We start from the raw sequence: 17,054 nt of genomic DNA, 5'->3' as shown, positions 1-17,054 counted from the left end.
TTTCTCTCCACTGTCCTGTTCCTCCTCAGTAAGCTGTTCTGGCTGACTAACCACCGCTCAGATGATGGTGAGAAGTTTTACTGAGAGGAAAACAGGAAGTGAGATATTCAGACAAAGAAAAAAAAAACATTTAGAAGGGAAATCGAAGGAAAAGGTAAGTGAACCAACAATGCACTAGCTTAAAGGAACCTATTTAGAAAATAAAAAACAAAACCTTTACAACCCCTTTAAGGTATATCAGGGTTCTCAGAGCACCCCTTACATCAGATTTCCCCTTCACACCAGAGGCCACAGTGTTTCCTCTCCATACATCAGAGTTCTCAGTGTTCTCCTTAAATCCGGGTTCCCCAGAGGATCCCTTTTGTCAGAGTCCCCAGAGTTCTCCTTTCCACCAGAGTCTGCAGAGTCCCCCCTTACAGTGAAGGGAACTCTGCGAGTTCAGATGTAAAAGGGGAACTCTGCGGACTCTGATGTAAAGGAGGACTCTTGTTATTAATTTTATATGATTAGAAATATTAGTTAATAGCAACATATATATATATAGTTTATAATATAAAAAAAAATTGCTGTGCGCCGCTAAAGTGCTCGGGTTTGACTTGAAGAAAAGGTGGCAACCTTAGTGACCGAGAGCCAGAGAAATGTCTCTGGTGCAGGTTTTTTTTTTTTCCTTTAGGAGCTTCCTTCTACTTGTTATGGAACATCCCCCCAACCCTAGTGATTCTCCAAATGCATTCTTGATTTGAAATCCACAAAATCACTTTTTTGGTGGTCCGGGAAACTCAATTCTTGTAGTAAACCCCCCTGCCTGTGCTCTCTGTCTGTAGTACATTCGGGCCTTGCCTTGCTAATTAACCCTTTCATGACTAAGCCTATTTTTTGGCATTTGTGTTTACAAGTTAAAATTCCATATTTTTTGCTAGAAAATTACTTGGAACCCCCAAACATAATATATATATATATTTTTTTAGCAGAGACTCTAGAGAATAAAACGCCGATTGTTGCAATATTTTATGTCACACGGTATTTGCGCAGCGGTGTTTTAAACGCAACTTTTTGGGAAAAGGGACACTTTCATGGATTAAAAAAAAAAAAAACAGTAAAATTAGCCCAATTTTTTAGCATAATGTGAAAGATGATGTTACGCCGAGTAAATAGATACCAAACATGTCACACTTTATAATCGCACGCACTTGTGGATTGACGACAAAGTACGGTACCTAGAAATCTCAATAGGCGACGCTTTAAATTTTTTTTACAGTTACCAGGTTAGTATTACAGAGGAGGTCTAGTGCTAGAATTATTGCTCTCGCTCTGACGATCGCGGCGATACCTCACATGTGTGATTTGAACACCGTTTACATACGCGGACGCAACTTCCGTATGCGTTTTCTTTGCTTCGCGAGCTCGCGGGGACGCTCGCGGGCGCTTTAAAAATAATTTTTTATTTATTTTATTTTTTTTATTTATTTTAAAATGTCTAAATTGTTTAAAAAAATAAAAATAAAAAATTGATCACTTTTATTGCTGTCACAAGGAATGTAAACATCCCTTGTGACAGTAATAGGTGGTGACAGGTACTCTTTATGGAGGGATGGGGGGTCTAAAAGACCCCCCCCACCCCTCCTTTACACTTCAATGTATTCAGATCACCGAAAACGGCGATTCTGAATACCGGATATATTTTTAAAACCGGCGCCATTGGCAGCCGAGTAAACGGGAAGTGACGTCATGACGTCGCTTCCATGTTTACTATGAGGAGACTGGAATGAAGCCGATTACGGCTTCGTTCCAGTCCCTGCCCAGCGGCCGGAGGCATCGCACACAGAATCGGTGCTCCCGATCGAACGGGAGCACCGGTAACAGCGGCGGGAGGCGGCGGGAGGGGGGACGTCCCCTCCCGCTCCTCTGGCATAACAGCCGAGCGGCTCTTAGCCGCATCGGTTGTTATGGCTGGGAAGCCAATCGCCTGCTGAAGAAAATGGTACCGGGATGATGCCTGCAGGTACGGGCATCACCCCGGTATACATCTGCGTACGCTCGGTGGGAAGGGGTTAAAATTGTCCTGCTTGCATGCCAATGTTGATGAACAGAAGGCCATTTGTAAACAGGTTAACTAAAAGTTTGAAAAAGTAAAAAAAAAATGCTTTTACTTTATGACTTTTAGAAAAAATAAAAACAAGAACAATTGGGACTTTATATGAGCCGTGACCATCCAGTACACAGGACTCCATCCCCCGATATTTGATAAAGAAAAAAAGAGGAGGGAAGGGGGCAAAAAGTGGGCAACGGGACTTTATATGAAACAAAATACTTAGGGTAAATTAATTCAATCAATATAATATATTAAATTACCAATTTATTGGAAACACATCAAGAGGTAGTAGAGTGGGTATATTAATAATAATAAAATATATATATATATATACAAAATTAGATAATATAATAGTCGCATAACATAATAAAACTCATGATACGATAATATTGTCGAACATGGTAAAGTAGACAGTAGACCGACAGTACATTCCAAAGAGTGTATACAGTAATAACCAATAAAATGAATTAATGATTGAAGTAGATCAAACCCATAGTAGAATCATGGCCACTGGGGCATGGCATCCATTGATAAAGAGCTCAACGCGTTTCGTGGATTGTCTCCACTCATCAGGAGCAGCTGTATTTTGGAAACACCTATGTACGATGAATAAATGATATAGTAAATGGTAATCGTAGTATACATCAAAGGCGCTGGGAGGGGTATGGTAGCCTCCCCCGGGAGCTGGGGTGACATCCTGGGTTGGCAAACGGGCCATAGAAATAAGTTGAAAATCCCTTGTGGATGGGATTCATTCTGCCAAATAACACTCATAGGAATGAACCCAGAAAGCTGAATTTGCACAGGATAATGTCTATTAAAGGGGTGAAAAAATGGGTGTAAGGGCAGATTGAGCCAGAATTCACGCTGTGAAAAAGAAGCAGTTTAGAAAAAGGGTCCGCAGCACCACCAAGGATGTACACCGACGTCACGCTGAACTGTGTCCAGATCCGCGGGGCAGAATATATTATATTGATTGAATTAATTTACCCTAAGTATTTTGTTTAATAAAGTCCCGTTGCCCACTTTTTGCCCCCTTCCCTCCTCTTTTTTTCTTTTAGGTGATCTTGCTTTTTTTTTTTTTTTTTTTTTTTTACCTTTTACAACTTTTTTCTTTCCCCGGCTAACAACTCGCATATCCAAGACTACTGCTGCTACTTTTCTTTGAAGTTTCTTTCAGTTTGCTCTGGCACATTCCCCAACCTGCTGAATCTCTAAATGCATTATTAAAATCCAAAATCACTTTATATTGGTGCTCGGTGCTTAGGTTTATGGTGAATTCTGTAGGTTTGATATTCTGGGTCCTGAATCTTAAAGGGGTTGTAAAGGAAAATCCCGCGCTCGCACCCGCCGTCCTCTTCGCCGCTCAGCCTGGCCGCTGATTGGCTGGAGTGGATGGATAGAAAGCAGCACGGCGGGGCCGTGTGATACAGCGAGCAGCTATAGCCGCCGTCTGTATCACGGGAGCGCGCCCGCAGGTGCTTCTCACCATGCGAGGGAGCTCGCATGAACGTGAGAAGTAGCTGCGGGAGGAAGCAGAGACAGCCGCCGAGGGACCCCAGAAGAGCAGGTTCGGGGCCACTCTGTGCAAAATGAGCTGCACAGTGGAGGTAAGTATAACATGTTTGTTATTTAAAAAAAATAAAAAAATTACTTTACAATCCCTTTAATTCCTATAATATAATCCCTGACTGTGCTCTCTGTCTGTAGAACATTTGGCCCTAGCTTTGCTCATTAACATATTTCTGCGGCATGCCAATGTTTATGAACTGAAGCGGCTACTTTTCTTAGGAGCTTCTTTCTACTTGCTAAGGAACATTCCCCAACACCCTAAATAAATATGCATTCTTGACATCCAAAATAATTTCTCAGTTCTTGTAGTGACCTGTGCTCTCTGTCTGTTGTTCATTTGGACCTAGCCTTGCTCATTAAAACTGTCCTGCTGCATGCCAATGTTGATGAACAGAAGGTTGTGAACAGGTAGAAAAATTTGGAAAATACAAAAAATGCCTTTTACTTTATGACTTTAAGATGATCTTGCTCTTTTTTGCCTTTACCTCTTCCCTCACATCCTTTCCCCTTTCTCCAACTCGCATGTCCAAAATGTCTCTGGTGCTATTTTCCTCTGGATCTTCCTCCTACTTGCTATGGAATATTCCCCGACCCTATAAATCTCTAAATGCATTCTTGAAATCCAAAATCACTTTTTTTTTCAGGGTCCCAAATCTAAATTCTTGTAGTAAAACCCTGACTTGTGCTCTTTCTGTCTGTAGTAGATTTTGGCCTAGGCTTGCTCATTAAATTTGTCCTGATTCATGCCAATATTAATAAACAGAAGGCCTTTTGTAAAATGGTAAAAAAAAGTTTGAATATACAAAAGAAAAGCCTTTATTCTATGACTTTTAGATGGTCTTGCTCCTTTTTAACTTTTACCTCCCTTACTTTTTTTTCTCTTTCCCTGAACTTGCATATCCAGAACTTTTCTGTTGTGCTACTACTTTTCTTTGAAGCCTTCTTCTATTTGTTATGGAACATTCCTCAAACCTCTGAATCTCTAAATGCGTTCTTAAAATCCAAAACCACTTTATTCTGGTGCTGGGAAGGGATGAGGCTTTGGTTCATGGTGAATCCTGTGGGTTCGATATTCGGGGTCCCAAGTCTTCTAGTAAATCCCCCGTCTGTGCTATCTCTCTGTAGTAGATTTGGGCCTAGCCTTGCTCATTAAATTTGTCCTGCTTCATGACAATGTTGATGAACAAACAGAAGGTCGTTAGTGAACAGGTAGAAAATGTTGGAAAATACAAACAAACAATGCCTATACTTTATGACTTTTAGATGGTCTTGATCTTTTTGTCTTTACTCCTTTACTTTTTCTTTTTCCCTGGCTCACAACTCACATATCCAAGACAACTCTTTTGGCCACTCTGGAGCCTTGGCGGGTGGTAAGGATGGAGACAACCCATGGGTTTGACAAACTGGTTCATGGAAAGGCCTGTCAACCAAATGGCTACTGTATGTTGTTCATTCTGATGGTAGGACCCATGTAAGGAACCGCCATCACCTCCTACAGGTACCTGAATCATACTGTACTGTTGCTGCCCATGTGCCTATGATCACTTCAGGACCCTAAGCACAGCCATCTGCTGCTGTACCAATTGACACTTCCACCAATGGATGTAACACACAACCACAACGAAAGTATGACAGCAACAGGCAAGAGGTTTCAGACTCACACGCCCCACAAGTTGTTACTTGATCTTGAAGAGTGTGCAAACCTAATTCAAAGTTTCAAGACTTTATTACATACTGACTGTTATGTAGGCCATACACGGGTCGAATTTCGAACGAATTTTATTTTCAAAATCAGAAAGTTCGTTTTTGTTTCTTTTTGTGATCAGATCATGCCACCATTGATTTTCGAAATTCGGCTGACAAAGCCTTCAATTTCACCTCATGTTGCTACAGAAAAGAATTTTCGTGATCGGGAATCTTCTTTTTTCTCCATAATTTTTCTTTTCTTATTACATTTCTCACGCGATTCTCCCATCATTTATTAGAATGTCGTTAGTTTTTCAAAGAATTTCCAACATGATTCTTCAAATTTTGATTTCCGCACAAAAAATCGGCTTTTGCTGCAGCCCACTAATGGTGCGAAATTCATAAAAAAATTCTTAGATACGATTTTCGAAAGAAAATTTTCGAATTTCGAACCGTGTATGGCCGGCATTACTCTGCATCTTTCGCTTTTATGTTGTATTTTGTTCTTGTTCCTTGCTATGCTGCACTCCTCGTTGGTTCTATATTACACTTCATTTATATGCATATCCTTTCCTTTAAAAGGGGAAAGATGTAGAATATGTATGTGTTGTATTTGCATAGCTGTGTAAGGACCTGGGAGTGGGAACAGGAAGTAAGAAGTTATGAAGTAAAAACTAGAAGAAATAGGTTTTACATGTGGCTGTCTACTGACTGGAATAAACAAGCTCTTCACAAGATTCATCTGACTATTCGTCATTGCTTCTACAAAATCTACAATTCCCCACCCCCATCAATAACAAAAATGCATTCTTGAAATACAAAAAAAACCACTTTTTTCGGGGTCCCAAATTTCAATTCTTGGAGTAAAATACCCACATGTGCTCTGTCTATAGTACATTTGGGCCTAGCCTGGCTCAATAAAACTAATGCATGCCAATGTTGATGTACTGAAGGTCATTTGAGAACAAGGGGAAAAAAAACTTGAAAAGGCAAAAAATAAATATCTTTACTTTATGAATTTTAGATGATATTACTCTTTTTTTTTTTGCCTTTTTCCCTCGTGACTCACAACTGGCATATCCAAAACTGTTAAACAGGGACAGAAAATTGGGCCTTAGGCACTGGTGCTGGTGCCACGACACTGCAACCTCTCCCATATACTCTAGTTATGGTGCAGGAATGAGCCCTGCTGCAAAGCATTGCATCAAAAATTGTAATTAAACGCCCCTGTTAAACAGGGGCAGAAAAATTGGGCTGGTGGCATCACCCAGAACCAAAAATGTTCTTCCAAGGTATCAGCGGAGGAGGAAGAGGATAGACAATCAACATAACAGGACAGTCACTCAGCATCAGCATAGGCAGTCTTGAAGGGATGTGATATTTCAAAAAAATGATTTGGTTACATCAGCTTCAGGTGCTTGGTAGCTGTGGGTGATCCAAGACTGATTCATCTTTATGAAGGTCAGACGATCAACCGAGTCGGTGGACAGGCGCACCCTGTGATCGGTAACAAAGCCACCAGCAGCACTGAAGGTGCGTTCCGAAAGAACGCTGGATGCAGGACAGGCCAGTAGCTCAATTGCATACTGTGCAAGCTCTGGCCAGTGATCCATCCTCAAGACCCAGTAAACAAGCTCTTCACAAGATTCATCTGACTATTCGTCATTGCTTCTACAAAATCTACAATTCCCCATCCCGATCAATAACAAAAATGCATTCTTGAAATACAAAAAAAAAACACTTTTTTCGGGGTCCCAAATTTCAATTCTTGGAGTAAAATACCCACATGTGCTCTGTCTATAGTACATTTGGGCCTAGCCTGGCTCAATAAAACTGATGCATGCCAATGTTGATGTACTGAAGGTCATTTGAGAACAGGGGGAAAAAAACTTGAAAAGGCAAAAAATAAATATCTTTACTTTATGAATTTTAGATGATATTACTCTTTTTTTTTGGCCTTTTTCCCTCGTGACTCACAACTCGCATATCCAAAACTTCTCTTCTGCTGCTACATATCCTTTGAAGCTCTTTTCTATTTTTCTATTGAACATTCCTCAACCCAGAGTCTCTGAATGCATTTTTGAAATTCAAAACCAGTTTATCCTGGTGCTTCGAAAAGAAGAGACTTGGTTTGTGGTAAATCCTATAGGTTTTCGAAAATGTAGGGTCTGGAAAAATCAATTCTTGTAGTAAAACCCCAGCCTTTGCTCTCTGTCTGTTGTACATATGGGTCTAGCCTTGCTCATTAAACTTTTCCTGTCAATGTCGAACATGAGCTGCTACTTTTCTTTGTAGCCTCCTTCTATTTGCTATGGAACGTTACCTAACTCCTTGAATCTCTCTGAATGCATTCTAATCCTGGTGCTTGGAGGGGATGTGGTTTTGGTTGATGGCCAATCTTGGTGGTCTAAAAATAAGAGTTCCGGTAAAAGTATGTGTAGATTTACCTGGGATTTTTTTGGGTACATCCTTATTGGAATCTGTATGTCCCCTCTAAAATAAGGTGAGCCCACAGATACCACCCCCCACCCCCCATGAATGCTTACCACCTGAAATACTCTACAGAAAAAGAAAACACAACCGCTGAACAAAAAAAAAATAGATTTTTTTTTTGCAGCGTAAACTGTTCAATGAGTAAATCTGAGGGTTTCTACGAGGAGATCTGTAATTTTGGCGGGTAAATCTATTCCTGTTAAATAACTTTGATTGTAACTCCCGATGTTCACAGATTGTATTGAGAACAGATAATGGCTTAGAAATTGCCCCATTAAGGGATAACTTATGGCGTATTATAAAGTGACATATGGACGTCATTCGCCGCGTTATCTGACGGCGTGTTGCGATCGTTACCTCGCCATCCTCTAGGATTTGATAAAACCGCAATTAAGTGTTACATTTTTGAACATGACTTCTTAATAAGCCTCTCGGCAGATTCTGGATGAAGTTTCTGGGGAGACAATAGCCCGGCACATCCTCCGTCTTCTAGGTAAGGGCGAGCAATTAATAACCATTATCTTTCCCTTAATTGCAAATGCTCTGCAACATTATCTGTAAGGAGAGCAATTTATTAGCATTAGCTGTAAAGTTTCTTTTTTGTATTCTTAGAGACATAAGAAGGATTTATCAGGAGGAGGAGGAGAAAAACACAAGTGAAAGGCTCCGGTATTTTTTTTTAGTTTGTGATAAAAACGAGAGGATAGAAAATCAGAAGGTCCTCTTTATTATTTGACATCATTCCTTTCCGCCAGGTCCAGCTGGATTTTTTGCAGTGCTCTTGTGTGGGACTGCAGCCTCTCATCACTTGATTCTGTGGTGTGTAACTTCCCTCTCATGCTCCAAGGCTATGGTAGGCTCAGAGAGGGAGGAGCTACAACTGGAGACAGGCTTGCTGCAACATTACAGGCTGAGATTTAAGGATCTTCAAAAAAAGAGGACAACAGCAACTCCCCCCCAACTCTTCTCTTCTCTTCCATCCTCCTCGCTACCCAAACCACCTCCATACACCTTCAGATGCCATACGTCTCTCCCCTCCCCCTATACCTCTGTCCCCTCCCCTCAGCTTACTATACACCTCCCTTTCCCCCTCAATGTATACCTCTCCTCTACCTATACTCCTCTCCAGCACTCCTTTCCTCTTCCTCAATGTATGCCTCTTCTTTCCTCTACTCTTTCCTCTACTCACCATTAGGGATGAGCCGAACACCCCCTGATTCGGTTCGCACCAGAATTTTCGAACGGACCCCAAATTCGTACGAACTTTAGAACCCCATTGAAGTCTATGGGACTCGAACGTTCGAAATTAAAAGTGCTAATTTTAATGGCTAATATGCAAGATATTGTCCTAAAAAGGGTTTGGGGACCTGGCTCCTGCCCCAGGGGACATGGGTCAATGCCTAAAATGTTTTTAAAAACTGAAGTTTTTTCGGGAGCACTGATTTTAATGACGATTAAAGTGAAATATTCCTTTAAATATGGTGCCTGGGGGGTGTCTATAGTATGCCTGTGAAGTGCCACGTGTTTCCCGTGTTTAGAACAGTCCCTGCACAAAATGACATTTAACGAAAAAAAAAGTCATTTAAAACTGCTTGCGGTTTTAATGTAATGTCTGGTTCTGGCAATATGGATGAAAATCATTGAGAAAAATGGCATGGGTAGCCCCCCCTGTCCATTACCAGCCCCTTTGGGTCTTGTACGCATATTAAGGGGAACCCCGTACCCATATTAAAAAAAGGAAATGCGTGTGGCCCCCAGGCCCTATATACTCAGAAGAGCAGTATACAGGCGGTGCAAACAAGACAGGGACTCTGTAGGTTTCTTGTGTTAAGTAGAATCTGTTTGTAATTTTGAACTGGTACATTTTTAAAGTGTAGCTCCAGTCAAAAAATCTATTTTTCAGCTTTTTGGAAAACATAGTGAAGGGTTATCACCCCTGTATAATTAGTTTTGTCGTCCATCTTTTTTCATCTCACTTCCTGTTGTCTCCTTGCGTTTGCAAGTAGGAGATGTTTGTAAGTTGGATGTTTGAAAGTAGGGGCCTGCCCTATATGCTCTGCAGAAATGGCAGAACAAGGTGTTGGTTTTGCCACAACATTGTAAGCCCTCAAAGTGACTCTTGGTGGGCGCTGGAGCGCCCTGCTGTGAACGATTATATCAAGAATTGTAATTACATGCCATTGTTGAACAGTGGTAGAAAAATTGGGCCTTTGGTGGTTGTGGTGCTGGTGCCACAACACTAAAAGTCCTCGCAGTTACTCTCGGTGGGCACAGGAATGGGCCCTGCTGTGAAATATTATATCAAGAATTGTAATTGCATGCCCCTGTTAAGCAGGGGCTGATGATATTACTCTTTTTTTTTGCCTTTTTCCCTCCTGACTCACAACTCCCATATCCAAAACTGTTAAACAGGGACAGAAAAATTGGGCCTTAGGCACTGGTGCTGGTGCCACGACACTGCAACCTCTCCCATATACTCTAGTTGTGGTGCAGGAATGAGCCCTGCTGCAAAGCATTGCATCAAAAATTGTAATTAAACGCCCCTGTTAAACAGGGGCATAAAAATTGGGCTGATGGCATCACCCAGAACCAAAAATGTTCTTCCAAGATATCAGTGGAGGAGGAAGAGGATAGACAATCAACTTAACAGGACAGTCACTCAGCATCAGTATAGGCAGGTCTTGAAGGGATGTGCTATTTCAAAAAAAAATTATTCGGTTACATCAGCTTCAGGTGCTTGGTAGCTGTGGGTGATCCAAGACTGATTCATCTTTATGAAGGTCAGTTGATCAACCGAGTCGGTGGACAGGCGCAAATCAGTAACAAAGCCACCAGCAGCACTGAAGGTGCGTTCCGAAAGAATGCTGGATGCAGGACAGGCCAGTAGCTCAATTGCATACTGTGCAAGCTCTGGCCAGTGATCCATCCTCAAGACCCAGTAAGCCAGAGGATTTTCGGTGTGAAAGGTGTCCAAGTCTGACCTTGTCCCCTAGGTATTCCTGCACCATGTAAATCAGACGCTGGCGATGGTTGCTGGAACCGGTCATACCTTGGGGCTGCGGACTAAAAAATTGTCTGAACACATCGGTCAGACGGCCACCTTCTCCACCGCTCCTTCTGACCGATGCCTCAGCAACACGTTGTCCAGGACCAGGAGTTTGTAACCTCCCAGTCTCTGGGAACGCGTTGCACAGACTTTTCTGCAAGGCCTCCCGGAGATGTCTCATCCTCTGCTCCCTCTCCAATGACAAGATAAGGTCGGCAACCTTACCCTTGTACCGTGGATTAAGGAGAGTGGCCAGCCAGTAATGGTCCCTCTCCTTGATCTGAAGAATACGAGGATCCTTCCGCAGGCTTTGGAGGATCAAGGAGGCCATGCAGCGTAGGTTAGCTGAGGCATTCGGTCCGGAGTCCTCTGGGTCACTAAGGACAACATGATCCGCAGCTACCTCCTCCCAGCCACGTACAAGTCCACGGGTTTCTTGGGACTGTAAATCATCCCTACAAGACTGCTGCTGCTTCTGATGCTGAGTGCCAGCCTCCACCTCCATGCTGACACAATCATACTCCTCCTCCTCCTCCTCCTTGTCCTCTTCCTGTGTGATGGGTGGGACAGCAGGAACACTGTCTGGATAAAGGGGGCCTTGAGAGACAAGGAAGTCCTCCTCTTCCTGCCTCTGTTCTGCCTCAAGTGCCCTGTCCATTATTCCACGCAGCGTATGCTCCAAGAGGTGGACAAGAGGTACAGTGTCATTGCTCACCATCCTTGTGGCCTCCTCAAAAGGTGACAGGACAGTGCATGCATCCCTGATCATGCCCCACTGGCGTGGTGAGAAAAAACCGAGCTCCCCTGACCCTGTCCTGGTGCCGTAGTCGCACAGGTACTCATTGATGGCCCTCTGCTGCGTGTGCAGCCGCTGCAGCATGGCCAACGTTGAGTTCCACCTGGTGGGAATGTCACATATAAGGCAGTTCTTGGGCAGGTTCAACTCCTTTTGAAGCTCAGCCAGCCGAGCACAGGCATTAAATGATCGGCGGAAATGCACACAGACTTTCCTGGCCTGCTTCAGGACATCCTGTAAACCTGGGTACCTGCCCAAGAACCGCTGCACCACCAGGTTAAGGACGTGAGCCACACAGGGCACATGGGTCAGTTGTCCCTGACGGAGGGCAGAGAGGAGGTTGGTACCATTGTCGCAAACCACCAATCCTGGCTTAAGCTGGCGTGGCGTCAACCACCTCTCGGCCTGCTCCTGCAGAGCTGACAAAGTATCTGCCCCAGTGTGGCTCCTGTCCCCCAAACAAACCAGCGCAAGCACGGCATGGCATTGTTTTGCCTGCGTACTTGCATAGCCCCTTGAACGCCTACGGAGCACCGCTGGTTCTGAGGACAGAGCACTGGAAGAGGCCATGGAGGAAGAAGAAGAGGAGGGGGTGGAGGAGAGAGGTGTGTCACAACCAGTAGTAGCATTTTGGAGGCGTGGTGGCGGAACAACCTCCAACACTACTGCACCTTGTCCTGCATCCTTCCCAGCTGCCAGCAGAGTCACCCAAGGGGCCGTGAAAGACAGGTAACGTCCCTGTCCATGCCTGCTGGACCATGAGTCAGCGGTAATATGCACCTTACCGCTGACCGCCCTGTCCAGCGAGGCAAGGACATTGCCTTCCACATGCCGGTAGAGAGCCGGAATCGCCTTCCGTGAGAAAAAGTGGCGTTTGGGGACCTGCCACTGAGGAACCGCACATTGTAAAAACTCACAGAAGGGGGCCGAGTCTACCAACTGAAAACGCAGCAGTTGAAGTGCTAGCAATTTAGCCAAGCTAGCATTCAACCAATGGGCATGTGGATGGCTGGGAGTGAACTTCTTTTGACGGTCCAGCAGCTGGGGCAGGGACATTTGCCTGCTATAATCGGACGTGGGTGTACTGCTAGCAGAGTTCCCGGAAGCACTTGTCTGTGACACACCTAATTCTACACCTTCATTCCTCTCAGAGCAGGTTTCAGAGAGGACTGAAGGTCTAGTGGGGTTGGAGATCCCAGCTGATGAGGAGCAAGGAGAGGTCCACTTTGTTCTTTGGTGTGGGTCTTTGAGGTATGCTTGCCAACAAGCTGCATGGCAGGTCAACATATGTCTGGTCAAGCATGTGGTGCCCAAGCGGCTGATGTTTTGGCCACGCGAGATACGCTTGAGACATATGTTGCAAATAGCAGCGGTGCGTTCTGATGCACTCGTCTCAAAAAAGGCCCACACCAAAGAACTTTTAGAATAACGCGCAGAGGCAGTGCCCTGCACAGGCGGAGCTCTGCGGTGTGATTCAGTCGGTGTGCTGCCCCTAAGCTGGCCCCCGGAGGGCATCCTGCCTCGTTGGAGATGTGCCTCCTCCTCCTGCTCCTCCTCCTCTCAGTCAGTGCCCTCATCATTCCCTCCCTCTTCATCGCTGGAGCATACCTGGCAGTATGCTGCAGCTTGTGGAACATGACTGCTAGATTTCTGTCCTTCTTGAGCATCCCCTCTCTCTGTGCTCACGCTACTGCCTTCCTCTAGCTGAGTATCATCATCAGAGCCTACAAAACACCGGGCATCCTCCTGGAGCATGTACCCAACACTGTGCTCAAAGAGTTCAGGGGACTCCTCAGGAGGACGTGGTGGGTCTAGGGAAGGAGTCACTGATGATGACATTGAGACGAGGGAAGACGATGCGTTGGCAGCTGCTTTGCTAGTACCCTGAGACTGGGTGAGAGAGGATGAGGAGGATGAAGAGGGCTTGGTCATCCACTCTACCAAGTCTTCGGCATGATGCAGCTCAACATGTCCAGCTGCTGAAAAGAAGGACAAGCGTGTCCCATGGCCACGTGCTGATGACGATGCACCGCGTCCACGACCAGCACTGTTGTCTCTAGACACAGAGCCTGCTTGCCCTCTTTTATCGGCTCGTGCCTGTCTGCCTCTCCTTGTTGGCCTTCCAGACATGGTAATGGCCTGAAGGGAGATGGGAAAACAGGAAATTGGGTAGTGTATATTGTGCTGGAGGCACACACAACACCCACTAACTCCTGCAGATGCCTTTATTATAGAACAGGAATTAAAGGGTAGATACTGGTGTATACTGTGCTGTGCTGGAGGCACACAACACCAACTAACTCCTGCAGATGGCAGATGGCTCAATTAGAGAAGAGCAGTATAGGTGGATATAATGGTGTATACTGCGGTCAGGGCACACAGACAACACCCACAATCTCCTACAGCTGACTGAAAGCTCAATTACAGAAGAGCAAGAACGCTAAATCGGCCGATAACGAACTGTGTATACTGCGTTGAAGGTACACAGAGAACACCCACTAACTCCTACAGACGCCAATACACTACACAAGGCCGCCGCGCTGGAGGCCTTATATATTGTGGGGCGTGTACTACACAGCCTGAGCTATGATTGGCCACAGGCAGGATGATTGGCCACAGGCATCCTGCCTATGGCCAATCATGGCTCTTCTCGCTGCTGGCGTTGTGATTGGCCAAGCATGCGGGGTCACAGTGCATGCTTGGCCAATCATGAGCCAGCAATGCACTGCGATGACGCAGTGCATTGTGGGCCGTGAGCGACACACGAATTTGGCGCGAACGGCCCATAATGTTCGGTATTCGCCGAACGTGCGAACAGCCGATGTTCGAGTCCAACGTATGTTCGACTCGAACACCAAACTTATCCCTACTAGCCATCACTATACATCTCTCTTCACTATTTACACCTATCCTCTCCCATCCACTAACTATACTCCACTCCTCTCCTATACACCCTACCCTCTCCTCTCCTTTCCCTCAGTATACGCCCCTCCTTTTTCTCACTATATACTCCTCTCCTCACCCACTATACGCCTCTCTTCTCCTCTCTCACTATACATATCATCTCTCCTCTGTCACTATGCATCTCACCTCTCCTCTCTCACTATGCCTCTCATCTCTCCTCTCTCACTATACATCTCCTCTCTCACTATACAACTCACCTCTCCTCTCACTCACTATACACCTCATCTCTCGAATCATCTCATCTCCTCTCCCCTCCCTCACTATACACCTAGCCTCTCCTCTCCTCTCCTCTCCTCTCCTCTCCTCTCCTCTCCTCTCCTCTCCTCTCCTCTCCTCTCCTCTCCCCTCCTCTCCCCTCCCTCAGAGTCACTATACACCTCATCTCTCCTCTCCTCTCTCACTATACAACTCCTCCTCCCCCTAATTATACACCTCATCTCTCCTCTCCCTCACTTCTCTGCCTTTTGGCTAAGATCAAGTGTAGTATCTGTTCTTTGCGCTTGCTTCTGTCCCTGTTCTACAGCGAGGTGGAGCAGGGGTGGCGGTTGCTATGCAAAACCTGCTGGTGTAAAGGTAACCTGGAGCGGTTCGTAGCCAAAAGGGAAGCCTTCTGATGGGGATGGGGAACCACTGGTCGGCGCTGAAGGGTCGGGACCCTGGCCTTCTGGCCTGGATTGGGGCAGCTCTAGCTCTGGTCAGTTTTTCGGAGGGAACGCTGGTTCCCCTTTCTCCCATTGGGGGAGCGGCCAGTACTTGTACTGTCATTGTAATGTAATTAGGTAGGAGTGATGGGAGCGAGGGTGAGGCCTGATGGCAAAGGGCTCTCACTAAGCTCTCAGATCTTCATGCCTTTCTGCCTGGGGTGGGGGCTCCTGCGGTCTGGGCTGTGGGTCAGGGTTGCTTTGAAAAGCCTGTGGTGATGTGCCCCTGAAGTGGCAGTTCAGGGGGTGTCTTAAATTCACTGTGAGAAATCACTTTGATGTTTGGCACCATGGTCACTTCACCACAACACATGTTTTTCCCACCTGCCTCTTGGGCCCGGCCTTTTGGCTAGGACCAGGGGAAGTTTTTATTCCTGGCCAGAGGGCCGGCCATTCTATCTCACAATGGTCACCTTTCACTCTCTCCCACTTCCTTCTCCCTACTTTCTTTTTAGTTGACCCTGTGTTTGTCACTTTTTTTGTATTTTTATGTTTGGTGTGTCACAGTTTTGTCACTTGTGTGATGAGTAGGGTGCCGTTCCTCGGGCCAACCCTGAAAGTCTTGGGATGGGGGTGGACATAGGCCTTCTGGCTTGGTTCGCCCTCTCTCTCAGAGGGTCTCCCTTCGGGGGAGTCCCAACCGAGTACTTGGGTGGATCTGTTTCGACAGACCTTCCAGAGAAAAGTGGTCGTCTGGTTTCGGCCAGATGGACCTAGTATAGTACCTCAGTCCCCGTCTGGAGCCTCACGCCCCGGGGGGATCAGGGTAAGGTCCTTCTTAGTGGAGGACTTGTGTAACACCCTTTGCACATTTTGTGTCACTCTTTATGTGTGTGCACTTTTTTTGGCACCGGGTGGACGTTTTTGGGTGTGTTTTGCACGCCACAGGCTTTTTAAAAAAAAAGAAAAATCTCTCCTTTCCCTCACTATAAACCTCATCTCTCCTCTCCCTCACTCACTATACAACACTCCTCTCCTCTCACTCAGTATACACCTCATCTCAGGGCTGGACTGGGACAGAAATGTGGCCCTGGAATTCATCCAGATCGGCCCACTTACATTTTAAGTGTCCCATCAGCAGCCCCCTTACATCAGAGTGTCCCATCAGCAGCCCCCTTACATCAGAGTGTCCCATCAGCAGCCCCCTTACATCAAAGTGTCCCATCACCAGCCCCTTACATCAGAATGTCCCATCACCAGCCCCCTTACATCAGAGTGTCCCATCACCAGCCCCCTTACATCAGAATGTCCCATCACCAGCCCCCTTACATCAGAGTGTCCCATCACCAGTCCCCTTACATCAGAGTTTCCCATGACCAGCCCCCTTACATCAGAGTGTCCCATCACCAGCCCCCTTACATCAGAGTGTCCCATCATCAGCCCCCTTACATCAGAGTGTCTCATCAGCAGCCCCCCTTACATCAGAGTGTCTCATCACCAGCCCCCCTTACATCAAAGTGTCCCATAACCACCCCCTTACATCAGAGTGTCCCATCACCAGCCCCCTTACATCAGAGTTTCCCATCAGCAGCCCCCTTACATCAGAGTGTCCCATCACCAGCCCCCTTACATCAGAGTGTCCCATCATCAGCCCCCTTACATCAGAGTGTCTCATCAGCAGCCCCCCTTACATCAGAGTGTCTCATCACCAGCCCCCCTTACATCAAAGTGTCCCATCACCAGCCCCCTTACATCAGAGTGTCC

General features: G+C 45.8%; 1 pseudogene; it reads left to right on the top strand.

Annotated features, from left to right (window-relative positions):
* Positions 1–15,097: 15,097 nt before the first annotated feature.
* Positions 15,098–15,213, top strand: LOC143929739 (U2 spliceosomal RNA; annotated as a pseudogene).
* Positions 15,214–17,054: the final 1,841 nt, after the last annotated feature.

Source organism: Lithobates pipiens, unplaced genomic scaffold, assembly GCF_037356315.1.
Source record: "Lithobates pipiens isolate NorthernLeopardFrog02 unplaced genomic scaffold, aLitPip1_a1.2 Scaffold_24, whole genome shotgun sequence".
In the NCBI taxonomy this organism is placed as follows: domain Eukaryota; kingdom Metazoa; phylum Chordata; class Amphibia; order Anura; family Ranidae; genus Lithobates; species Lithobates pipiens.
This window is presented reverse-complemented; position numbering and strand designations above follow the sequence as displayed.